Genomic DNA, 27,325 nt, shown 5'->3' on the forward strand with positions numbered 1-27,325 from the left:
ACGTGCAAGCATGTCCACCCTGTGTATGATGTAGCACATCCACCATGTCTCTGTGGAGCTCCCTATGCACCAGACACTGGACCTGACTTTGGGTGACAGGGTTCTGCCTGTGTGTGCTCGTGTGGGGGGGACCCCATCTCCTGAGGTGGTTCCATCTGAAGGTAGTGCAGGACCAGTAGACAATAAGGTCCCATGGTGGGTCCCAGATGCGATGTGGCCTGGTAACATGGCCAGATGAGATGGGAGAGGTGGTTCTGCTGGCAACTAACCCCTACACATGCTATTGTGTCACTATTATGGAAAATATGTGGGCTGTAATAGTCCACACAATCCCAGAACATGTCCAACAGCATGCATAGATATCCCCAATAACACAGAATGGCAGATGTGCAGCAATCACATAGCATGCATACCACATAGGAACACTGGCAATGGCATGCAGCTGAAATAATCTGTAACAGGCCAGCAAAGACAGTGTCCCCACAGGGAACATGGCTACAAACGAAAACCAGGACTAGTTGCTTCAGGCAGAACAAACAGGCACTTTATTACGTGAGCGCTTTCGGGAAATTCAATGACTTCCCTTCCTCAGACAAAAGCATATGCTTGCAAGCTTCAATAAATAGCAAGCCTTAATGCATAAATTAAACAATCAAGTAATTAACAAAAATCAGACATTCTTTAAAGATAAATCAGTTAAGCAGAAAACAAATAAATCAACATAGAAAAGATAAAATTTAATTTAATCTAAACCTTTTTAATGGAAGACCCTCTTTTAGCCAAGGTTTTAGGTGATCAACCCACTATCACTTTTAGAAGAGGGTTGAATTTGAAATCTTTACTTCAATACACCAATAAAAGTAAGTGTTTTAGGCCCAAAGGAATGGTAAGATGTGGGTGTTGTCACCAATGTAAGCACCTGAACCTAGCCTATCAGGTCAACATTAGGGGGGTTCAGTTTAAAATTCAAGGTCACTTTTCCTGTGAATCAATGGGAGTAGTTTACTGTGCTCTATGTCAGGATTGCAACGCCTTTTACATTAGTAAAACTGAGCGAAAGCTTAAGCAACGCATATATGAGCACTATTATGCAATCACTAAACGTGACCTTACGAATGCCCTAGCTAGGCACATCAATGATCACCCTGGCCATTTCTTTAAGTTTTCAGTTCTCACCCAAATTAATAAGGATGATAGAGGTGGGCCCTGGCAGATTAATCTTGAAATCGAAGAATTAAGATGGCAGGTTTTGACTGCATCTTATTTAATGCCTGGTCTCAATGAGACCGTGTCCATTAAATGCTGTCTCAAAAGATTAGCCTTGAAAAGGTAGATTAAAAACATGCCTTTGGTGGCTCTGTTTATATTTTGTTTGTTTTTTGTTTTTTATTTAGTCTTTTTTTGCCCACCTTTTTAAAAAGGTTTAGATTAAATTAAATTTTATCTTTTCTATGTTGATTTATTTGTTTTCTGCTATGTAGCAATTTTGTAAGTGTTGGTGTCCTTGGCACTTTTGAATTTATTTTTATTATAGCTTGTGCCTTTTTAAAGTTCTGCTTTATGGGTAGTATTTAATTCTTAAGCTTACATTTGTTTTTTTAACTGATTTATCTTTAAAGAATGTCTGATTTTTGTTAATTACTTGATTGTTTAATTTATGCATTAAGGCTTGCTATTTATTGAAGCTTGCAAGCATATGCTTTTGTCTGAGGAAGGAAATCATTGAATTTCCAAGCTCACGTAATAAAGTGTCTGTTTGTTCTGCCTGAAGCAACTAGTCCTGGTTTTCGTTTATTCAGTTTAGTGTGTTTACATCGTGCCTTTGTCTGTTTGTGAACATGGCTACAAACACATAGCACAAGGTGTGGTATAATACAACATATGTCCCAATGGTAGGTAAGCTGTTGACATACCAATTGCATTGTGTGAATGGTTTGCTGTACCTGATATGGTGGGGGAAGACAGCGATGTATATTAAGAACTATGGTAACCCTGCTGTATGAGTTGCTCAGACCTGTTTCCACCTTTATGTCTTTCAGGGAAAATGTCTCATGCCAGATTAGCAACTTTCAGTGCTGCAGAAACTGAGGTAATCCAGACACATCTGATACAGCACTACCCGCTACTTTTCAGCAGGACAGCCCATGATCAGCAGGACAGGACCGCCCTGTGGAACGATCTAGTTCATAGGGTCAATGATGTTGGCCTGCAGAACCACAGTTATGAGCAGGTCCAGCATCACTGTACCAACCTGCTTCGCCATGTACGTTGGCATGCAGCTGCCATACGGGGGGACCACCTCACAACAGGGGGGAGCATGCCATCCATCCACCCCTGACTCGTGTGTAGGAGCTTCTCAGCAGCCTTGTGGCACCTGCCCGCCCACAGAACTAACAACTGGTAGGGAGCATTGTGGAGGTGGGTACCACCAACACACTGGCTGCGAAGCGTGTAGGTAAGGCCCCAGGGCACATCATTAGACCGCTGCTGTGTATGTATCTGCATCTGTACAGGTAGATCATGAATATCTGAGATTCCATATACATAGTCTGTTGCTGTGTAGTAGTAATAAACAGTTGTGCATAAGCTGTAGTATTGTGTACATCTACTGTTGACATACCATAATGCTGCACCCACCCTTTACGAATACCACAGCTGTGGCCACTGACATCAACTCTCTTACACTCTTATGTAGGTCCATCTAGGATATCACCAAGGCAGCAGCCTGTAGCCGGTGAGTATGGTTTATGTTCATGCTTGCCAATACACTGGGCATGTAATAGCTATGGGATATTCCATGCACACATCTAACACATCTACCCATACTGCATGCTGTACATGTTCATGTTTTGTTGCTGTGAAATGCACAGCTTCACAGTGGAGACCATGATGGGGTATCAAAAGAGTACATCAGACACATGCAAGATAACTAACATCCTGACATTGTGAAATGTGTCCACAGGGATGAGAAGAATGGTGGGACACATGGCTTACAGTAGGGACGTGTGTGAAACAACACCCTCATACAGTGCTACAGCAGTAAATATACCTGTATTACAATAGCAACCATTACAGATCGACAATATGGCATAACATAGTACTGTGGTCCACATAATTAGCTGGTAGTAGGCTATTGCATGTAGTGTCCCATTCTTGGGACAATGCAAACTGACACATGTGTAGGCCATAGTTGTCAAGCATCTGCAAAAAGGCTAGAGGTGGGGAGGGTGTGTCATCATGACACAGCAGTGCACTTCAGCAGGGATCCTACGTATGCTAAGAATGGCTGTATCTGCACACAATCAGGTTCAGTAACTGTGGCAGACGTAACCCTAACTCCATAGCAATAGTGGTGGCATTGTGTGAACTCCAAGGGATGTGCACATGATTAGACCTTGCAACCATGCAGAGTTGTAGGACATGTGTAAAACATCCCCCATAGCCATGGTAAGGTCTGGCGGTTGTCAGTGTAAAAGTCTTGTATTGGTCATACATGCACCGCTGATGTGATCTGTAAACCAGACATCAGGCATTCACAAATTACATCTGTCCACATATCATCCCAGGTATGTGTCGCTCAAACACATAGGGGCTGTGAGCATTGGAGCTGACATAACTGACACCGTACTACACATGCAGCAATGGTTTGTACACCTGCGAGGTATGGTGCACAGTACAAAGCAGGGTGCAGAACAGGTCCACAGTAACACTGTGTACATGGGTGCAGTGTTATCAAGGGTAAGGGCCATCACCTACCAACACAGCCCATCCATCACACACCTGTATACTGGTACTAGCATGAAGTCACTATAGCTGCACTGCATGCTGTTGAGTACCATATGTAATGCATGCTGACAAAAGGGTAGTGGGAGGACTGTGTGTACAAAAGTTGTGCAACCTCACATGTAGGTGTGTATGTGGGGAGTGGGTGTGTGTTTATTGTGTTTGTAAGTGCAACCTGGTGGAGTGGAGTGTGGTCGATGCATGCCAGATGTGTGTGTACATGTGTGTCTGTTTGTGTGGGTGTCCATGTATGCACAGATGATTGTGGGGTTGATCACATGGCAGTACTTCTCCTTGGGATCATGCCGTACATGGACATGAAGTGACACATGAGACACCAGGAAAACTTGTCTGATATGTGATAACAGGACAGCTGATAGTATAACAAGGTCTGTAGCATGGAACATGCATTGGGAGGGAAAGTACACACCAGGTATACACATCATACTGCCATCAGCAGATTGATAACCAACTACCCACATATGCAGAACTACTGATGCAATGGGGAATTACCAAAGCACACCAGTGAGTGTATCCAGATATTACTGTTGTCCACATAAGTCAATTGTGCAGCAGATGTGGCATGGACTGAGCAAAACTGTAGTATGAGACTCCGGTGTGTGAAATATGTAGTGAATGTAGTAGCCCCTACCAGATAGTGGCCATGTACATGATGACCGGACATACATAGGGTTAACACTGAATGACAGCAGTGAGGCCATGTACAACCTATTCCACTCAAGTCAGGAAGGTGATGGAGTAACAGGTCATTTGTTGTGATCACACGTGTTGGCATGGGGAGGTATAATATGTTAATGGGTAGTATTAATGAGTGTATGTTAGCAAGTGCCATGCAAGATGGGGAACATATGTAACTGAATGTGGGACTGTCTGTAAACCCAGGGACAGGGAGGAAGTAAGGTGGACTGTCAGTGTGTGTGTGTGTGTGTGTGTGTGTGTGTGTGTGTCTGTAAATGTGTGTACTGTTCTGCAATGCTGTACATGTCTTAAAGTGCATGTTTGTTCCCCCACAGGTGGTGAGGTGGCTCATGGTCCCTCCTGCATGCAATCTGAGGTTGGTGTCCACAGACACTGATGATGATGATGATGGTACTGTTGAGGCACATGTGGAGTTGTCAGAGGCCAACACTGCGCCATCATTTGTCATCACCCTCCTAGCCACCCCAAGCTCCGCACACAGTTACAGTGCCCATACACACCCCATCACCACTGGCCATAGCAGAGGGATAGTTGGAGGTTGGTGCCAGTGCCCAGGAGAGTGTGTGTTCCATGCCAACTGTGTCAGGTCACAGTCAGCATAGCCAGATGTCTGGCAGGACGCCACATAGGCAGATGTACTGTGGTGCTCTTGGGAGGGCCGCTGGTCTTCATGCCCCTGGCAGAGGAGCCACAACTGGTACCAACAGGTGGATGTTTCAGGCTGTCATGGAGGCACAGGCACATATGGAAATGCACACCAGATAGGGCCTGAGGCTGAAGAGGGCTGTTTCTCATCTGTAAGTAACAACATCTTTGAACTTGCTGCTGCCCTCCATGAACAGAACGAGATCATAGACAGATGGTGGGGTGAGATGGTGGGCCTTCTTGACCATGGTATGTCTGTGCTTGAAAATGTGGCGGGAGTGGTGTGACAGCCATGTGGACATAGGCCAGAAACACCAGCAGCTGGCGGTCAACGTGGATGTGCTAGGATGCCAAGCCACTTCTGTAGTGGCAGTACCAGCTCCAGCACATCACTGGGGGTGCTGTCCACACCACATCACAGCTGGCCTCGTGCATGTGGCCCTGGCCAGTCCCAAGTGGGACATGGTTCGAGCGGACATCTGTCATCATCAGGGGAGAGTAGCACATCAAGATCTGTACCTGCACGTGCCCATGGAACCCCTGGCAGGCACAGTCAGTGTGTCTGTGGCCAGAGGTGGTGAACTGTATACCCTGTCAGGTATGGTCTACAGCTGTTCAAAAACACCTGTACAGGGCAGCGACATGGCAGAACTGTGTGCATGCATACCCACACACTATGCAAACATACCTATGGCAACCCCATACCGACACACACCACATCACCATGCCCTGATCAAAGAATTAAACCCCACACCCACACACATGGTGTCAAATGTATGGACCACCCTCGGCCTCTGGCAAACCAGCAACACACCCTGTGCATATGATGATACCTGTGCCACATCCCTGTGATCCATAACATCGATGCAGGGACAGGCTAATATGGTTCTGATGCACACGGTGACAGTAACAGAGTGCAGCAATGTACTGCATTATAAGATGTTGTCAGGAGTAATGTGTAATGCATACATGTCAGGTAGTGTAGCCATCCAGCTATGATGTATTTCAGCAGTTAGTAACACTGATTGATTGTGATCTCCATAATGTTATCCATTTGTGTTGTAGGTGTACGTGTCAGCAGGAGGGTGGTCTGCAGTCATATTCCTCAAGGGTTATGGCACTGTCATGACACCATGGCTGTGACGTCTGGTGTACAGCTGCACACATCACAGGTTTTTATAAGAGTTATTGCCTGTGCCACATTGACAGGTGACCCACTGGTACAAGTACAATCTGCAACCTTATGTCAACCCATACACGCACATCCTTACTTGGCAACACTGTGACTAGACCCCTACCTAGGTATGTAGTACTACTGAACTGTGTGACTTTCATTGCACACACCACACAACATTTAGGGTGAGGTGTGTACTAGGTTATATGTTACATGCAGAACGTCCACAGACATGTACAATATGGTAAAGGAGGATGTAATGCTTGTATATGGACAATACATAGTGTGTCATACCATCATATACACATTGACAGACACATAACAGGCAGACACACATCTTAGAGACCTGGGCTTATTGGTGCTAACTAACTAGTCCATATGTCCAATGTGCTACAGGTAGGCTGCACACAGCACATGTGTAACTGGGCTGCATTGTGGTATCAGTTACCTGTATGATTGATGGTGACAGTGGTCACCAGAAAGTGGTACGTGGGAAATATACTGGGTGTACCATGGTGTAATGACAGTGTACACAGCACCCACATCCCCCAGTGGATACTGTATGCACTGGAGCCCATTATGACACTCTGACATACCCACTATCACACATTGCCCACGACGGCAATACAACCCATTGTATATCACAACAGTGGTACTACAGGGATATGCATCTAATGCACATGCCACAGGCAGAGTAGGGTGTTGCACTGCCATGCCTCACCTATGGGCAGTGACAACACTATCTGTACTACTGTGTGGCAATGTGTAATGCAATAGGAGTATGTGGCCTCGGAATGGTGTACCCCACAGATATGTAGACATGCACACATACACACACCTCGCAGACCTCAATGGGTTTCCCATGCCTATCGACTAATTTGTACGACACTGCTGTGCTGGTACTGCAAAGCACATGTAGCAATTAAGGAGAGGAGTGTAAAAGGGTACATGTCATGTCCAATACAGCAGCGGCCACATCTGACTATGGCAATGGGTGTTGAGGTGGTTGTGAAGGCCGTCATGGAATTTCCAACTACAGGTGTACTAACACACAAACACTACTATTCTCAGTAATGCACACATACACATGTCAGTACTGTGATGCATTGCTGCAGGTGGTCATAGCTGTGTACCTGGCTATTGTCCATGGAGAGATTGCTTGTGTGGGGGGGTGTGTTCATTGGTATCATGCCACCTGCCATGTGCCAGCATGCAATCTATTGACAGACACCAGGTTAGTGACCATCAGGGTGAGAGTGACATGCATCAGCCAATCCTCTGGGTGCCTTCTGCACATGACCACTGAGGTGATCCAGTTGACATGTATGAAACATGTATTACAACACATGGTTAGTGTCTGTGATGGAGACCTGTACCCAAGCATGTCCTGTTGACTGTGGTAGTGTAGGAACCTGTGGCATGTGGCCCATACAGGCTGTTGTCTCCTATATGTGGCAGGTAGTACACAGCTGGGCAGACATGTCAGTGTCAATCAAGCATAGGTTGTCTGTACGTATCCCAGCTGGATACCTGCCATCTGCACATCTGTAGAGGGACTGACAGGCATCAGTTTGGCGAGTAGCTATGTAGTAGGATGAATGTTTGACAACGATATGTATGCCATTACTACATGTTGTAAGCCCTCACTAACATGTTCTGTACAGACGGTACTCTACAGTTACATTCCACATGTCTGATTATTATCCAGTAGGGGATATATATGGTGACACAGCCCACACACCAGGAACATGAAAGTGAGGCCTCAGAGTGCAGCTATTCCCGCAGGTATGCTTACTGTCAGGAGTAATGTTAGCACTCTACCCTTGCCTGGGACATCACTGTCAACAGTAGTAACGCCATGTTACATTACATGCCAGTGTGACAGCACATACCCTGGATTGTTACCCCTGCATGTAACACATTCACATGGATAAAAGTGCGTGCAGGTCTCATATACTTGTGTGTCCCAGACATGACACTCAAAACCCTTTGCTACTGTAATGACAGCACATAGACGCATGTACTATGCATGGCATTACATACACTTATTACAGATGTAATTTCCAAGGGTTTGACAAAGCCTTGTATGTTAAGCAGAGATAGCCTATGAGTAGACGATATGCCACAGAGTATAGCTGGAGGTTTTCTAGACAGTCAGCATAGGGCATCTGCTTTAGGCCTGTGGTTCTAATAGTGAGGTATTTCCGCAGCCTTCCCAGCTGTCGCAGGTGTGTTGTGAGGTACAAAAATGGGGCACTGTACTCTATACTGGGTGTAATGAGGGATAAGTACATTGGGACAATTACATCCATTTTTCTGGATTAAAGTCCTCAGTGATGAGATGTGCCACATAGATGGACTTCATTACTGTTGTGGCAATGTGGTTAATGAAGGTAAGACCACTGTCCTATGTTTGTCATCACACTTTTGGTGTTTAGTGTACTGCCACCTATGTGGTAATTCATGGGTACATGGTATTTCCAAAGGGGAATAACTATACATTACTTGGCATTAAGCTTGGGCCCATGGCTCTGGCACCAAGCATCTGTTTCTGTAACGCCCTATTGTAGATATCCACATAATTTGGGGATGCAATAATGGGTCCCAGTTTGCAGTCATCTGTGAACTTTGTTTGCCAGAGTTCCGTAGTGTTGGCCTGTACTTCAAAGAAGTAGATGCCAAACAAGAGCAGTCCCAGGACTGAACCCTGAATCAGTATAGTTAATGCCAGTCTGTTGTAGCTCAGAGCAGTTCTGAGCATTGCCGTTTAGATGCTGGACATAACTATAGAATGCCTTGTGGTTGTCTTTAGAATCTTTGGCAATTATTTTTACGTAACAAGCTTTGGAGGAATTTGAGGGATCTCATCTTCTTACTGAGGCTGGTAAGGGAGCAGTATGCATTTTGGGATTATCCTTTTTTCTTCAACAGTTTCTTCCTTCTGTTGTATAGTTTGTTTATGGCAGTGGAGCACCCGATTGGCTTCCATTTTTGGAGGACAGCGTCTTGGTTCTATTTGAGATGGCACAATTCATGCACGAGTGGATGTGCTCATACAGTGCCTTAGTGTAGGATTCACCAGTTGCACTTTCAGCTCCCGTCTCCATGGGCGTCATGAGGTTTGTCACTTCTGACTTGAGTAGCATGACATTGGCATTGGAGAGAGTTTTTATGGAGGTTTCCTTACTGGCGGGTGGGGGTGGGATGTGGATGTCAACGGTGATTAATTTATGGTCAGACCTGACCAATGAGGGGGTGACCATGTTGGTAATGACCAGATCTAGGATATTGAAGACCCTGGTTGGACAATGGATTAGTTGATCCAGGGGGTTGGAATGTATGAATTCCAGGAACCGTTGGTAAAAGTTGTTAGTACCCAGGTAGTTTTCTCAGTTAATGGCACGGTAGTTGAAATTACCCAGTATTATGGTGTTTGGTTGTATCTTAATATTGTCCAGTATGTTTATAAAGGTGTAGTGAGAATCTTGGGGCATGGTGGGGGATCTGTAGCAAGCTACAATTTAGATTGCAGTCTTACCTAGTGTTAGTTGCACCTGGAGATTCTCAGATGCATTGTGTTGGGAACCAGGCTGGAGGTGTGAATAACCTTGGTGAATATGGACACTCCTCCACCTGTAGTGTTGTGGTCTTGGTTTGGTGACCCAAAATGTGTGATAAGAGTTGTAGCCTGGTATTACAGGTGTGCTCTCTAGAGCATTGAACCAGATCCCATTTACTGCACAGATATCGATGTTCCCCAATTGTAGGTGTGCCTCAAGAGAGTGCCTTTTTAGGTTTAGACTTCTAGCATTGAGTAGCATTACCTTCAGTTTTGCATGCTTGTATCTGTTACAATGGTGGTTTTGTCCTCTGAACCTTGCCTAGATAAGCCACTATGGGGGTACCAAGAGCTGTAGCCAGTAGCCTGAATCCCAGAGGCAACAGGTGCAGACCATCTCTGGCAAAGCATCGTGGTTTGTCAATCATGTCGTCCCAGGCAGACAGATACTGGATCCCCTTTGAATGACATCAGAAGCTTAGCTACTTGTTGAAGTCATTGCTGTGTACATGTATATGTGTGAGTGTTTATGTGTATGTATATATATATATATATATATATATATATATATATATATATATATATATATATATATATGTATGTACATATGGGTTCCGGACGTTTGCTCGAATGAGCAAACGACAGAAACCCAAATGGCTGGATAGGTATGCCTGTTGCCGAGGCTGTACTACGGTGCAGGTAAGAGAAAATTCCCTTTTCCCCACTGTAGTGCGGTCTCGAAGGGAGAATATTAAAGTAGGGGGGGGCGTGGGGGGTACTAAAATGTAAATGTAGTGTTTTTTTTTTTTTTTTTGTAACACACTTTAACGAAAGCGCTTTTTCGATAAAAGCGCTTTCGTTAAAGTGTGTTCGGTTATTATGGATTCGGACGTTTGCTCATTCGAGCAAACATCCTAGATCCATACATATATAGCTCCATATATGTATGTGGATATGTATATGTCCATATATGTATGTGGATATGTATATGTCCATATATGTATGTGGATATGTATATATGTATATATCTATATAGCTATGTGGATATATGTGTACACATATATGTTTACCATATGTCCAGAACATGGAGTGGAGTCCTACCTCAGCACCAATAGTCCCAACCCCTTAGTGCAAGGGGATGTCATGGATGTATTGCAGGTATATATGTAGACTGCTGCTACTGTCATAGGGGTGTCTTAACAGATATGTTGGGTGTGGGAGGTCACATCTGTTCTAGACATGTGCATGATTGGCTACGGACAGACATCCTAAGGGCATCATAGTACAGTACCACTGCTAGCACAGTAATGATCCTTTGGACTACAGCAGGGATATGACCAATATATGTGGAAAGTCTGGCACTCTGTGGTCAGTCCAGGAGTGTACATATGTCCCCTTCATGCGAGACATGCGGACCACTCCTCCCAATGTGGATGTTACTAGCCATGTATATGGATAAATCACGACAATACTGGAGTATATATACCCACAAAGTTTATGCACGCACACACGTCAGTCTGTCCTGACACATAATACCTGGTGGTGCTCAGTTCACATGGCCACATACTACCCAGTAGATAGTGACATACATCTGTACAGCATACCACTGCTTTGTCAGAAATACACAACAGTTATGTTGGCCTGGCAGCAGTATGTCTTGCAAATAACTGGACATAACAGCACACTGGGTAATTACAGTAGGCTGCTAGGCATGTCACAAAGCACTGGGCAAACTACAGGCATATTGCCACAACACTGGACTACATATTGTATGGGGGAATACACATGTACCTGCGATTATAGCAGGCTCAACACAGGTCACAGCACAGCGTAGCAGACACCTGTGAGAAAATGCATACCCACATCCAATGCCAATGCAGCCACAGCCACATATGATACTCAAGCTTAATATGACACTATAACAACTGTCTGATAAACACCATCCTCATATGTGCCACTCACACACTAACCCTACATACACTGGTCATGGCGCAGTGTGGTCTGATGGCTGTCTGTGGTATGAGACACGTGTGTGTCTGGCCCTATAGACATGTGAGCCAACAGGGTACCATACACTGGAGCAGCATGTAACATCAGACAGAACAGGACCAAGAACAATGGCATCTACCACAGTCTGTACAGAGCTCAATTTTCGTAAGCACAATACACATACTGTAGTCAATCATCCTAACTCAGGGGTCTGCAACCTGCGGCTCTGGAGCCAAATGTGTTTCTTCCACTGCTGTAGTGGCTCCCTGTACCTCTGAGGATTAATGGACAGTCTACTGCACAAAACACACACACACACACACACACACACACACACACACACACACACACAGATGTGGACATATGTTAAGTATTGTTCTTATACACTTAGTTATCTTATATTTAGTATAACTATATATGAAACCGTATATGCTCTGCTCTCTTCATTTTAGGAGTCAGATAGTTGTTGTGCCTCCCGATGAATTTAGTGTGGTGGGTGAAGGGTCAGGAATGGCTCTTTGGATAGTGAAGGTTGCAGACCCCTGCCCTACGTACACAGACCACAGTACTGTAGACACAAACACAGAATGTCCAAGTAATGTCCTCAGAAACAACCCCTACTAAACACAACATGTCCAGCAGTCTGTTATCTGACTGGCTTGTTTTCAGGTATGATGTCAATAAATAATGGTGTACAGAACATATGCACCATATATATGTGGACTTCATCTGCAAAATACATGTGTGCACCTCAGCAGTCTAGAGGTCAGTGTATGTAACAGTGTTATATGCCCCTGTAAGTCAGTGTATGGGGGGGTATGCACCATAAGTATCCTAGGGTGTTACAACATGTGAGGAATACCAGTAGTAAGCTACCTTAAGGTATACGGATGTACATTACCATACATTTCATCTTGTGAACATTGCTGGCCTACTGCTTACTGCCATCAGTGTGATTGTGATGATTTCAGTTATGCATTGTTATTTAACAGATAATGCCCATTGTGTCAACCTAGGCCTTTTTGCCCTAGGGATTGCATGCAGAGTGTATTTAGAGGCCGCTGGGCTATACATCTGCATTACATACTGTTGACTGCTTGTTATCCTGTGGCCCAGTCATTTTTCTGTTGTAATACTTGAAGGCCTTGGCGTGGACACCAACAGATGTGATGTTTCGGATTACTGTAATACATGATCTGTTTGAGAGTTGCATTACGCTGTTTGTATGTATTTCAAAGCATAATCAGTTATATGACATGGCATATACAACTGTAATAGTACACAAATAAACCTTTCTTATGTATACAAACCTTTGTGTTGTGTTACATCCTTTGACTTCTCTGTGGGTATATGTGTCAGGCAACAATTGTCTTCGGTATAGGTGACTCATGCACTGTCCATCGGATGAGGTTGCAACTGTAGGGATACTGGCTGTTCAGTATGGTGTGCACCCTCTGATTATGTATCTTCCTAGACATACCTCTGTGTGCGTATGTGTACTTATATATATATATATATATATATATATATATATATATATATATATATAAGTATCTGCATACTTGTCTTTGTATATATATTAGAAATGTTTATTGCTTACACTTTGTACATTCACTGTGGTAGCCAGACTGTACTGCATGATATGTTATCAATACCAGCCTGACATAATACAGGTGGGATGGCTTACTGTTAACATGTTGTGGCCATGTAGTGTCAGGTCCTGGTTATGGCATTTGCAACAGCTGGTATTGTATTGCAGGGCAGACCTGTTTTGCTGGGTGGGGGGATATCACTACGTGTAAGACTTACGTTGCTTCAGCCCCCTAACCCCCATTAACGGTGCCTGTGTTCATATATGTCTTTGTTATGTTCTCTATTATATCTATCTATCTATATATATATATATATATATATATATATATATATATATATATATATATCTGTATATACACACACACACACACACACACACACATATATATATATATATATATATATATATATATATATGTAAACCAGTCCCACAGCAACAAGGATAGGAAGCAGAAACAAAATCTTTTAACGCTGTTTTACCTTCCAACGGTTGCGTTTTCGTGTAACTTAAAAGCATACAAATCTTCAAGTACCTGCAAATTTCATTCCATGCTTTCGCAAAGACTATTTAAGCTGTTGATAAAAGCATTAAATCTCTTTCCACTCCGTTGTTTATTCTCATGAAGTAGTTACTTAAAAATCCGTCTTGCGATACAAATACCAGCATCCAAAATAAAATCAAGATTTTTAATAATAATAAGTGAGCGCTTTCGCGGTGGATTCAACCCCGCTTCATCAGACAAACAGTATTTAAAATAACAGAAAGTTTAAATAACAAAGGATATGACATCACATTGCCCTACCAATTAACGGACCAAACAAAATAGTTCATACATTTAAAGTTCAACGCATCTTTTATATTCGCTAAACGTATCTTATATCTAATGCATCAAACATCACCGAAACAACTGTATGCATTAACAAAACATCCTCCAGAACTAACAAAACAAACCAAGTACTTTATATGCTTTCTAACAAATATATAAAGATGCCAAAATATAAATATAAATATAAATGTGAACATATATATTAAAATAATAAGACCAATGTTATATATGTTATAGCCACACTGACCGATGTTAGTGCTGATATTAGCACATAAAAACATCATTAAATAATAGTATTAATTTATTACTAAGTTAACTTAGTTAAATAAAGTATGCATCAACCAGTCAGAATGGACATATCCATGGTACTTGGAAATAATGAAAATAATAAATAAGTAAAATATATATAGATACAGCAGCTACACATCCACGTAGGGGAAATAGTATATAAACACTAATACTCAAAGAAAATATCTCTTGTTATATAAAAATAGTTTGAATAAATATAACAGCTCTAATTATAAAATATATATATATATATATATATATATATATATATATATATATATATAATCAAAAAATATATATTTGATACATATATAGGAATGCAAATTGAATAATGTTATAAATATTCTCATTGAGATGTGTATTTATAAGACACAATAGCATGTACGTGTGCTTATATATATACATATGCACATGTGTATACGCATGAACTTGTATACAGTGGCATGCATGTGGCATAAATATGTATATTTACAAATTGATAATTTAATGAATAAATACAATTGTACTTTATACTATATAACCCTACGTGTAATATAAATACTAATATAAATATAGATATAAATATGAATATAAATATAAAAATGTGAACAAATAAATAAATAAATGTATGATACTTTATATGCCCACTAATTTGAATCATAATCGTCTGTTTTTAAGGTATGGTTTAATAGAAACGGTGTCATTAAGGCCCATACCCCTGTGCGCTGCTAATCTACAAATCCATTCAAGCTCCATCAATTCTGTCTGATTTATTAAATCACCAAGCATACTACTAGCCTTTAATACATGCAGTACTTGAAACAAAAATGTATGCTTCCTTCTTTGTGACATTGTATGTTTTGCTAACGCACTGTACTCTTCTCCTCTGTTCAGGCAATAATTATGATCTCTGATCCGTTCTCTAAGCGATCGATTCGTTTTCCCAACGTAGAATACGAAACATTGAACACAATGTGCTATGTAAACCACATTCTTGGTTGCACATGTACTATCATGTTTCAGTACCCACATATGGCCTGTTTCAGGGTGTCTATAGTAATGAGATTCATCAATATATTGACATTACGGGCATTGGCCACATCTTTTCGTATGTTCAAAGCCTGTCATAGGAATATGGTTTTGTGCTTTGTTGTAAAGAAGTTGTTTTAGTGTTTTCATATTCTTATATACAAACTTGGGTTTACTGCCCACAATATCACCAACTTTTTCATCTGCCATTAGAATATTCCAATTATAACTAATGGCATCCTGTATTTGTTCCAAATTATTACTGAATGGAAGTATAATAGAGACTTGATCGTACTCTGTTTTAACATTAGCCATGCTAGAAAGGTTGTCTCTATTTGAGAAATATGGTTTAGCAGTAGTCTCTCTAAGCATAACCATATTCTCATAAGCAGTGTCTATTTCTGTGGGAGAGTAACCTCTAGCCATTAGACCTGTTCGTAACTGACCTAAGTCATACTGAAAATGTGAATCAAGGGTGGAAGGTCTGGAGACCCTCATGGCCTGGCCTTTGATAATGTTATTAAAGATCCGGGGATTATGCATGCTTTGCCTGTGTAGGAAAGCTGGTTTATAGCATTCTTTTCTATGTACCTTTGTGTGTAGTTGATTGCTTGTTTTAAATAATGTCACATCCAAAAAATCTATTGTAATATAAGAAAAATTGGTGGTAAATTTTAGGAAATGACTACTTTCATTCAAACTGTCAAAAAATGATTTGTAAGATTCAACAGTACCCCACCACAGAAAAAAACAAGTCATCTATGAATCTTTTATAAAAAAGAATCTGTGCATTAGATCTAATATATGCATTTTCAAATTCTGCCATGACCAGATTTGTGTAGCTGTTTGCGCAGCTGGTCCCCATAGCCACCCCTGTTGTTTGCCTATAGTCTCCAGACACCCCACACCCCCCCAACTATATATAACAACTCCACAGTCGCACAACAGTGGGGAGGGGGGCAAATCCCAGGTTTTTGCCTTGAATACTTTTTGTCGATCAAATGAGCTGTCGACCAAATGAGTGTCAGTGAAATGGGCTGTCGACCAACAGAAGTAGACCCCTATATATATATATATATATATATATATATATATATATATATATATATATATATATATATATATATATATATATATATATATATATATTTACATATATATATATATATATATATATATAGATATACATGTTACTACGCATACACACACACACACAGATATGTACAGTAAGATACATATGTAGAAGGTGCACAAAATATGGAACAGCCACTATGCCTATAGTTCACACTTGAACAACTGGACACTGTATGGGCCACCCATACAAATGACAGTCATTGCCTGCAACATATACCCACAGAGAGGTCATAGGACAAAACACCACACACAGGTTTATTACAGTTTTATATACTATTGCTAATGTAATTGGGATTGTTTTCACAGACATATGGGAGGTCACATATGCTTTCCACATGTGTGCCATTAGTTACTGACAGACATCCTAAGGACATCATAGTAAAGTACCGCTGCTAGTACGTACTGCCCCTGTCAACTGCAGCAGAGATATTGGCCAATATGTGTGGACATTCTGATACACTCTGTACAGTCCAGAGGTATACACAGAACCCCTTAGTCCAAAACATGTGTATCATGCCTGACAATATGGATGTTAACAGCCATGTAGATGGGTATAACAGATAACGACTTGTATACATATGCCACCATAGGTTATGCATTCACACACCCCTGTCTGACCTGACACGTAATAACGGCTGGTACAGCGGTTCCATGGCCACATACTACCCACTAGATATTGACATACATCTATACAGCATCCCACTGCTCTGTCTGACATACATGACTATTAAGGGAGGTCCGGCAGCAGTACATCTGGCAAGTATCTGCACATGACATCTCACTGGGTAAGTACACTAAGCTGCTACGCATGTAACAATGCACTGTGCAGACTACAGGCAGAGTTGCTCAACACTGGCCTACATCTCCTATGGGGGAATGCACATGTACCTGCATATATAGCAGGCTGTACAGGCATGTCATAGCACAGGGTTAAGATACACCTGTGTGAAAGTGCATAACCACAACCAGTGAGAAAACAGCCACAGCCACATATGGCAAGCTAGCATAATATTACAGTATATGGACTATCTGTTCAACACCATCCTCATATGTGCCACTCACACACTAACCCTACATATACTGGGTCGCTACACAGTTTGGTCTGATGGCTGACTGTGGTATGGGACATGTGTGTGTATGGCCCTACAAACATGTAAGCCAATATGGTAACATACAGTGGAGCAGCATGTAACATAAGATAGGACAGGACTTAGGACAATGGCAACTACCACAGTCTGTACACAGGCCAAGGTACATATTAACAATACACACACTGTCGACATTCATGATAAGTACGCAGACCTCAGTACTGTACAAACAACCACAGTATGTCCAGGTTATGTCATCAAATATAACCCCTACTGTACATAACATGTGTAGCAGTCTGATATCTCACTGGCTTGTCATCAGATATGATGACACTAATTGTGGTGTACAGCACATATGCACCTCTTAATGCATGACATATGTACAAAGGTTGACTGAGTTGGGGCTGGAAGTACATACACAGGGCTAATATTGACACGTTGCGGTGACAACATCATACATTTAGTGCTGCAACAGGGTTTGTTGCAACATATGTCCTATGAGGGATATGAAGCCAGTAACTGTCATGGCTTTCACCATCTACAGACTGCAATCCTCACACTACCTTCTGCAGTTCACAGATACATTTTCTGTGGGTAACACATGGCACCAAAGACACCACACACTGCCCAGTCTGCAGATGACCCTACAGATGGGGAGTCCTCATAAACATACAACTGACATGGCAGGTACTAATACATGTAGGACATCCATATCTGCACACACCCTGTTAAACCAACATTACTCCAAATGCAGTATAACAGCACTTAGCACTTACAGTCTTTAGTCAGGTCAGGCACATCCCCCTCCTGTGTGTTGGCCTGTTTCCACAGTGTATATTGTCAAAGGTAAATCCCCACTCCATCTGAGATGCTGTTTGCAAAAATACAGAATGAGTTCCTGCTCAAACTGAATGAAAAGAACCAACACAAACATGATGTTCCTAGATACTGGAGTGTGTTTCCGTGCAATTGGCTATGGGAATGTTACCACAGCTGTTCCACATGCAATCAGCTAGGGGAGGGCAGCAATTCATGCAAAGGCCATCAGCTGATCACGAGCATTACCTAAAATACACATGCTGCTGCCTAAGAAAAGCAGGTATAGGTTTCCACATCCACCAGTGAGGGAGTGAGAGAGACAGAAAGAGGCATTGACAAGTCAGGGAGGGTTGGGAGAGTAAAACCTAAGCATGTTTGTGTCACACACCTACCAGCACAGAGTATCAAACCCTAGATGACTATGTAGTGCTATCACAATCCTATGCAGTTGTTGGATGTGCCACATAGGTTACCTGTTGTGGAGTCCACAGAACATATATGTGATGGTGAATGACATCTGCAACAGGGATATGGTAGCTATATGATAGGTGATGTACATGTGCCTGTCTGCATGAACAGGTGCCAGCATCAACACAGCCACATTCTCACAGGGATGTGCACACACTGACACACTTGGCAGGGCCAGGGATACAGCTCATCACTAGTGAGATTGCCACAACACATTACTGTACAGGTATCACATGCACCACACGGGTCATATGGAGGTTATATGGGCAAAGGGTATGGGGAGGTGTCTGACAGACAGCATGCCTCAGTATGCCACTGGGAGTTGTAGTGAGTGTGAATGTCATCAAACACAACATACAACACACACACGAACACACAGGGTGCCAGTACTGACATGCATGGGTGCATTTCTGCACGGGTATGTGGTGGTCAACTGAGCCAGATGGCTATACAAGGCTAGGTGATGGGTATACTTTGGCAACAGGCCATATGACAATGGTCTGCACTGTGGCTCAGGCCTGTGGTTTTTGCATTTGCCCACACAAGTGGGTATTGTATCCACCATCCAGTCACCTGGGTGGCTAATGCGTGTGGCCAATACTGTGCATCGCTTGCCATGTATGTGTTCCCTAGTCCATGACATGGACGGTGTCTGGGATGTGCACACCTCCCACATGCATGTAGAGTGACATGTGGAACTGTACCTGGGGTGTCAGGCCCATGTTGTGTACACAAATTATCATCAGATGTGCCAGTCTTGGCCACCTGTGGCAGGAACTGGTTACTGACAGCAGGTTAACCCGGCACCTACATTGATAGCATGGTAATGGCATTCCCTGGTGTCAGTGGCATCTGTCCATACAGGGCATGTTTTCAGGCATGGTATGTCCTTTGTGGGTCACATGTGATGGCACCACAGGTGTTGCGGGTGTTCAGTGGAGAAAATGGCGAAGGTGCACTTTCTGCGTGTATGTGCCTATTGGACAGATGGACAGGGTGCCATGCCCTCTGTAGGCCACTGCAATCACTCCATAGTTACTATCAGTCGCCAATATGCAGTGTATAACACACATATTGGCTGTTGCCTTGGCATGTGTGTGTGTATATGTGACATGGGTTGAGAGTGTGCTCTGGGTAATACTGGGGTTGCTAACTGTGATTGCCTGGCTGTGATGTCACATGTATGGGTATGGATTTGCACTCCAGCCTCTCAGCTATTTCACATCTGTTATCCCTGTACAGTGGACATTGTGATATAGGGCCACCATAAAAGACATTTGCAAAAAACCTCCCCACATTTGGCTCAGGTGTCACACACCCACCTCCACACAGGATACAAGTTACAAACACACACCTGTCATGTCTGGGAGTTGAACCTCTACATAGCTAGTTTATTACACTACAGCACTATGTAGTTATAGTACTCACCATGGTGATTACTGGAGCACTCCTTCCCCAAAAGTGCATTTCACATTGGATGACATCAGCAGGACTGCCAAAGTAGGCCATTGGACATGTACTGAGTGTGACTAGCCTAAAATATATTGCTCCCCACACAGACATTGAAACGCACACAAAACATCCACAATGGACATATGTGGATATAGAAACCCTAACAGAGGTCTATATCAGACTACAGACTACAGCATGGAGCAGTTATAGGATGCACCACAGGGGATTACTGGAGACTTCTTTCCCCAAAGGCGTATTTCACATTGTATGACATCAGCAGGACTGCCAAAGTAGGCCATTGGAAATGTATTGAGTGTGACTAGCCTAAAATGCATTGCTCCCTACACAGACATTGAAACGCACACAAAACATCCACAACCAACATGCGTGGGTATAGAACTCCTAACAGAGGTCTATATCACACTACAGCAGTACACAGTTATGGCATGTGCTATGGAGATCACTGGGCTACATTTTTCCCAGAGGTGTATTTCTAGGTGAATGACATCAGCAGCCTTGCCAAAGATGAGCATATGAATTGTAGGGAGTGTGACTACCCTAAAAAGCATTGCTCTCTACACAGACACACACACACACACACACACACACACACACACACACACACACACACACACACACACACACACACAAACCTACTATGTCTGAGATTAGAACAGCTAATTTATCACACTACAGCAGGTCACAGATACAAGATGCACTATGGAGACTACTGGGCTACTACTACCCAGAGATGTATTTCTAGATGGATAACATGAACAGCCTTGCCAAAGAAGAGCATTTGAATTGTAGGGAGTGTGACTACCCTAAAAAGCATTGCCCTCAACACAGGCAGACAGACACATACACTTGCCATGTCTGGGAATTAAAATCTTACCTATTTTATCACACTACAGCAGTACACAGTCATGGGATACACCATGGAGATTACTGGGATACAACCTTTCCAGGGATGTATTTCTATGTGGATGACATCAGCAGCCTTACCAACGTAGAGCATTTCAATTGTAGGGAGTGTGACCACCCTAAAAAGCATTGCTCTCTACACAGAGAACATCAGACAGTCACACATGCACACACACAGTTGCCAAGGCTGGGGTTAGAGCTCCTACCTAAATAGCTTATCACACAACAGCAGTATGCGGTTATGAGATGCACCACGGAGATTACTGGGGTACAACTCTCCTAAAGGTGTATTTCACAGTAGATGACCTCAGCAGGCTTGTCATAGTGGGGCTATGGGGAGGGCATTGTGTGCATGGGCCATAACCCATTCATCTAGGGGTTGACACGCCACATGTGGGCAAAACCAGGGTCATATTCCACAGGTACATGTATACAGCTGCTAGATGACTACTTCCTTGAACAGTCATGTTGCACAGCTGGCACATGCACCACATACTCTGTAATGGTGACAGATACTGGTGGCCAGTATCTGCAGTGTGTGACATCAGACCCTCATTTGGTTGTGGCCCTTTGGCTGTGTGCTGGGTGAAAAAGCCCTGGATGGCTCCTTATCACAGTCACCTTCTTCCACACATCTATGTATGTCTACCTTTGGCTTATTATACTGTGTTGTCCTTACATATATGCCTGTACTCCTATCCACTGTGTGTGCAAAGCATGTGTGGTACATACTGAGGAGTGTCTGCACTAACATCTGCGGCTGCCAGATATGTCTGGTCCACTGGTGTTTTCAGATATGGCCTTCATGTGTTTAAGTGTGTGAGCATGCCCAGTATGACCTTTCAGTATGTGGTTGGCTGACATTGCCTTCATTACTCTAAGTGGGTGGGCATGCCCAGTATGGCCGTCTGTATTGCATGTGTGGATCGAGTCCAGGTAGTTTGCACTGCAGTGCTGACCTTTGTGTGATACACCTACAGGTAGCACGCTGTCTCTGCAGGGTATCCATCGATCATTTGGCATGGACTGTTACTACATTTCTGCATAGGATGGGCGGCACACCTGACTATTTCTGCATTTCTACACAGGATTGGGGGGCACACCTGACTGTTACTATATTTCGATGTAGGATGGGGGGGGGGCACACCTGACTATTTATACATTTTTACACAAGATTGGGGGGGCACACCTGACTGTCACTATATTTCTACATAGGGTGGGGAGGCACACCTGACTATTTCTACATTCTTACACAGGATTGGGGGACACACCTGACTGTTACTATATTTCTACGTAGGATGGGGGGCACACCTGACTATTTCTAAATTTCTACACAGGATTGTGGGGGGGCACACCTTGACTGTTACTATACATCTACGTGGGATGGGGCACACCTGACTATTTCGGCATTTCTACACAGGATTGTGGGGGGCACACCTGACTGCTACTATATTTCTACATAGGATGGGGGGCACACCTGACTATTTCTATGTTTGTACAGTGGACTGGGGCGGGGCACACCTGACTGTGACTATGTTTCTAGGTCAGATGGGGGGGCACACCTGACACTTGTACACATTTGCTAGGACTGTACTGGTATGTTGGGTACTCCATTTCAGACTGTAGTCTTACCTATCATGCTGGCTAGAGGCATACCAGTGTACTACAGATCTTAGCTTTTAATTACCTACATATTAATTTCTGACTTCCCACCCTTCAGAACTGATATCTCACTGCCTGACCTGCTGTAGTCTGTCTGTTTAGGCCTGGGGGGTTACCCATAGGCCTCATTCAGAGGCCATAGCACAGCCTTTGTTTGTGTTTGTCTACACCTGTCCTGTTGGCTGTGACTGTTGTTGGGTATGTGACCCCCCCCCCGACTGGCATGTGTGAGTCACTTACCTTGTGGGTGTCACAGTATTGAAGGTGGTGCTGCAGGGCTTCCTATGTCGGATGCACATAGTACACTCCCTACACATGTTTAGGCACAGGTAGTGTAATATTTGGCACCCTTTTACTGTATGTGAGAGTCGGAGTGAGGTGTTATTCTCTGGGTCCCTCCTGTGTCAGTGTATGTACTATGCATAGCCTCTTTGCCAAGGCCAGGGCATACTGTGCATGCCTCCTTCTGCCTACTGGGGCAGGCTCAGGTTGTTCCTCCTCTGAGTCACTCTGTGCCTGTGCAGGCCTTGGCAATGGTGGGGGGCTGTGTGGCCCTGCCCCGTGTTGTTCCTGCTGCAGCTGTTTCCTCAGGATGAGATTGTGTAGCATGGCACATACATGGACAATTTGGCTACATGTAGCTGGTGAGAACTGCAAGGCTCCACCAGATGTGTCCAAACACCGGAACCATGACTTGAGCATCCCAAACACATGCTCTACTATAATTCTGGTCTGTGCGTGTGCCTCATTATGGAGTTCTTGTTCAGGTGTGTGTGCATTTCTGATGGGTGTCATCAGCCACGGCTCCAGTGCGTATCCAGCATCCCCCACTAGGTGACCGTGAGGGATGTCCCCATTGGCAAATCTCTGGTACAGCTGCATCAGATGCCAGATGTAGCAATCGTGATAGCTTCCAGGGCAGCCAGCACACACATTCATTATTATACCCTGGGCATCGCACATGACCTGGCAGTTGATGGAGAGGAAGCTCTTGAAGTTGATGTAGACCCTACCCCGCTCACCGGGTGGTGCTTTGATGCATATGTGTGTGCAGTCTATTGCACTCACTACCTCAGGGTATTCTGCAATTTGGTGGAACAGTTGCATATTGCTGGCCAACGTCTCATGGGTGTTGGGGAAATATACGTGCTAACTGACATATGCTGACATGACATCCAGGAACTGCTGGAGTACCCTGGATGCTGATGCCTGTGAGATCCCCATCATATCCTCAGTTGGCCTTTGGAAGGTACCTGTCGCTAGTATTCTTAGGCCTACACATACCTTGTTATCCACTGGGATGGGATCCCCTCTGTTAGTTCTGAGTGTCAGGCATGGCCGGCACAGCTCAACAATTTGCTGTAGGAGGTCCCTGTCCACCCTATAGTGCTCCATTATCTCCAGCTCATGTAGCCCCTGGTAGGTTACCTGGGGTCTGTACACTCTTCTCCATCTCCTCACTGCGGGTTGGTCAACAGCATTCACATCCTCACCACCTTCAACCTCTTCCACAAGTTGTATGATAGCTATTGCAGCCCCTATCATTTTGCTGTTGTGAGTGTTATAAGTTCCCCGCTTGTTTATACCGGTGGTGTAGAGTGTGGGAAAAACCAGAGGGGAAGGTGTTTGCTTAGTTTATAGTAGTGTTCTGGGCTGGGCTGGTCTGCTGCCTGTGTAATTGGCTGATTCTGATACATTTCACCTGCCAGCTAAGCTAGTTCTCCTTGATTACCTTCCTACTGCTGTTTTTGCCTTCCTGTTTAAGCCCATTTGTGCGCTGCACAAACAGAGTGCTCAAATGTGCACACTGCTGCTATTTCCTGGTTTAACTTCTTTTTTCTTCCTGTAAAACCCAGTGTGGGGCGCGCACACCCACTTAGACTTTGTAAAGAGTGCTAGGCAGGTTTAGACACACCCCCTAGCTTAGCTGTGCTAAGCTAGGAGCAATCCCAAGCCACAGGGCTCCAATCCGCTTACAGTATGCCTGGTACACCCCCCATAATGTCATCTAACTCCTAGTCTTGCACCAAGCTATTCCTACTCTTACACTCTTGGGACCTGACTCACATGCTGGTTAAAACTGGGATTCACTTTCCTTCTCCTCATTTGCATAGGATTGCCTGGTAATGCATAGTTACATGTCTTACACTGAGCCTCCCTCCTTAGCAACCACTACTCACTGGCCAGTTTGTCTTCTGTCTGCCATTGACTTGTAAGGCAGAATACTGATTTTAGTTAGACTGCTTATTTTAGGATTATTTTATTATTTCCTCCCTAATTCTGTTTGCACACCACTGCCCTACGCTTCAACAGCTGAGATTGGCTAAAAAAAATAACAGTTGATTTTTGTATTTATTTTTTTTGTTTGCAATGTCAATGGCCTTATACTTGGGCATTGGCATGCTTACTACATGATATGCAGTCTTTATTTGGGACTGTCACAGCTCCATTTTGGATTTTGCAGAAATGTACTCTGTTACTAATCGAGTACATTTCTGCAGATAGCACTGGTCTTGCATGGACTGTTGCAAGCTTCCTGGATTGCAAAATCACCTAATTTGCATGTATTTCACTTGCAAATGGGGTGATTTGCATACTTAGCCTGTGCAAGATTAGTGCAGGAGCGCTCATGCATGCCCCTGCAGGCTGTTCCTGGATCGCACAGCAGACATATTGCCTGCTTGAGCTCCAGCACCGATCTTACATGCCTTGTAAGCTTTTGAGAATCTGGGGGGATTTTCAATCACAGTTCAAGGCAGCATTTACATGAAGCAAACTAAATCTAACAAGACACAGGAGAAGTGCTCATAGACTTCCATCTGAGCATCTGAGTGGAGTACAGTTATATATCATGAAGGAAGAGGCAGAAGGGATGGGTATACTATGCTGACTGGCCCATACACTTAAAAATATGAAGGTCAGCTTCAGTTTAACTGCACTAAATTTCAAGAAGTTAATCCAGTTTTGGATGGCAATAAAGATGGAATTAGCATGCATAGTAAAGCATAGCAGTAGTGAGCAAAAAGTCCAGAATCTCAAGTTATTGGCAAGGCAAGTATTGAAGATGGAAGCTAGATTCATAGAGGAACCTAAGTCCTTTATGAGCCAGTGGCCATTGACTGAACAGAATGTAAAGGTTGAAGAGCTACCCAGCAAAGCAGTTCTGATAAAATGAACTAGCTGTGGAGACAGCATAAAGCATTTGTACTATATAACTACTGTTTAAGTATTGCAGGGTCTTGCTCATGAATGAGGGTAGAGAGAATCAGAAGACTGACTAGCAGATGGGTGTAGCTGTTGCAATATTTCAGGCATTGTACCAGACTATGGTAGTAAAGTGGGAGATGAGGTCTTCAACAAAACTCACAATTTACCACTCAGTCTATGTTACCGTCCTCACCTATGGCCATAAACATTTGGTACAGATATAAAAAGAGGAAATCAGTCACAGATACAAGCAGTGGAAATGAGGCTTCTTAGAGTTGTTGTGCTCACTCTCTGAGACAGAGTAAGGAGTCTGGAAATCCAGGAGGATCCTGAAGTAGAGTCACTCCTCCCCACGATCAAGAGGAGCCATTCAATGTGATTTGGTCACTTGTTAAGGATGCCACCTGTTTTCCTACCAGAGGAAGTCAGAAAATGGATGGATTAAAGGACTGAAATTTAAGTCAAAAGAGCTATTTGCTATAATACTCATTTGGAAGGGATCAATATTAGTGCAGCAACTTTAGAAAAACATATAGGCAGTCAGGATTAAAGAACCATAGTATAATTTTGTTGTAACCGGGAAAAGCCGAAAGAAGAAGTATAATTTTGTTGTGATACTAATTTCTGAACCTACCATTACATATATCACTTGACTGTGCAGAAATAAAGTGCTTTAGAAATTATCTACATCTACATATGAGATAATGGATGATTTAGGGGCATGGAAAGGAGGCAAAAATGTGAAATAAAGTTATCAAGAAAGAGAATAAAGGTATTAAGCATATATGAAATGCTACACATCAGACTGACTAGGTATATTAGAGTAAATGATGAGTAAGTAAAAATGTGTCATAAGTGGAGCAGTATTTAACATGTTAAAGGTCAGGTCATAAGGAAGATCAGTAGTCCATTATAAAATAGATGCAGAATATGTAAACAGAAGTATCCGTGGTAGAAAGATTGTCCATGGGGAAATAGTAGAGAA

This window comes from Protopterus annectens, chromosome 1.part1 (assembly GCF_019279795.1).
Source record: "Protopterus annectens isolate FY-2018-M chromosome 1.part1, PAN1.0, whole genome shotgun sequence".
Taxonomy (NCBI): domain Eukaryota; kingdom Metazoa; phylum Chordata; order Ceratodontiformes; family Protopteridae; genus Protopterus; species Protopterus annectens.